Source organism: Oryzias melastigma, linkage group LG17 (assembly GCF_002922805.2).
Source record: "Oryzias melastigma strain HK-1 linkage group LG17, ASM292280v2, whole genome shotgun sequence".
Classification (NCBI taxonomy): Eukaryota; Metazoa; Chordata; class Actinopteri; order Beloniformes; family Adrianichthyidae; genus Oryzias; species Oryzias melastigma.
This window is the reverse complement of record NC_050528.1, coordinates 22146143-22147560: the sequence shown is the minus strand read 5'-3', so window position 1 is coordinate 22147560 and position 1418 is coordinate 22146143. Positions and strand designations below refer to the sequence as shown.

At 38.0% G+C, this 1418-nt stretch overlaps 1 protein-coding gene across 3 annotated transcripts in view; it reads right to left on the bottom strand.

Moving 5' to 3' along the window:
• lrrc24 (leucine rich repeat containing 24) overlaps positions 1-1418 on the bottom strand; it is a 48776-nt gene that overhangs the window by 6813 nt on the left and 40545 nt on the right. The gene's annotated exons all lie outside the window — the stretch shown is intronic.

Genomic DNA, 1418 nt, shown 5'->3' with positions numbered 1-1418 from the left:
AAAAATGGTGAATAAAATATTCACCCCTCAACTGCTATTACCAAAACTAAAAAGGCTAATTGCACTAAAATGGTACTTATTAAACTCTGTTGCCTTGATGATCATTATTAGGTTTTGAGGACTGCTATCAAAGCATACTGGCAGACTGTGTGTCTGCTTTACTTGTGTGTGCAAGGAAGAGAAAGCATCAGCAGCACTGATCGTTAAAGACCATTTTTGGATCCATTAGTTTGGGAGGAGTTATTTCTCAAACTATCTAGGCTCTAAAACTCCACAGCCAATAACCAAGACACCATGGCTCACTTAAGTGCTTTTAGGAGCTCCTCTAGTCTAGCTAAAGTTTACACTGGCCTTTTTTATTTTGGGCTGATGAAAGAAACCTGTTTTAACATTGAAATCACAATGAGGAAAAAAAAGAAATAACAGTACTGACCAAGACAAATGCTTCAAAGCAAAGGTCAGGCATGAAAAGCAGGTGTGTTTGGGTTTGTTTTTGTCTGCAGGTTTTGGGGTCATCTGACCAAACCTCTCTATGTGCTAAAGTTTACTTTATATCAGGTAATTCACCTTTTTCGCTGAAGGCAGAATCCTTTTGGTTCAACCAACTGCACAGTGATCCAAAACGCTAGGAGCTCTTTCACAAAAAGTCACTTTAATGAACCGGTCAAAGTGAAAGTGCCCAGTTATTCATCCATAAAATGCATTTTCTGCATGAAGAGGTTGCATTTATGTCATTTTAAAGACCCACTCCAATCATCTTTTGATCTATTTTTAAGGTATTTTTAACCCTTTAACCCCAGAACCCCAGTGTTTATATAAGTTCTTTGATTTACTTTAATTTTTTTAAGTGTTAAAATGATCAACGTGATCCAGCAGATTCTAAAGGAGAAAAGTGGCTAACGCCGCAGAATTACGTTGATCGTGTTAACGGTTGAAAAGTTACAGTATGTTCAAGATTTTGTGTTTAGGCGTCACTGGCGACGCCTCAAGTGTTAAAGGGTTAAAGCCTTTTAATTCAAATATCCCAATTTTAGTCTAATTTTTTTTTTTTTTCACGGCATGGTTTCTGCAAACTGGCAGGAGTTTATTAAAAATTTGAATCTGGGTCCTTCGTATCTGCAGGTAGGAGCGATAACCACTGCACCACCGAAAGGCGTATGCTATCGTGCATAATCTTTATAGAGGCATCTCCAGTGTTAAAATTTTAAAGATGGGAAGAAAAGAAACCTTGATCGGCAGTTAAATTCATCTTTCTCCACCAAAAACAAGAGTATTTTTTTACTTTTTATTTTTTCTATCTCCCTGTCTGGCGCCCCCTAGATGTGCAGCACCCATAGACTGTATATAAAATAACTGGACGAAGCAAGCCCCCCTACTTCCATGTTCCATATAGGAAGTACCACTGGGTTGCAAAAAGG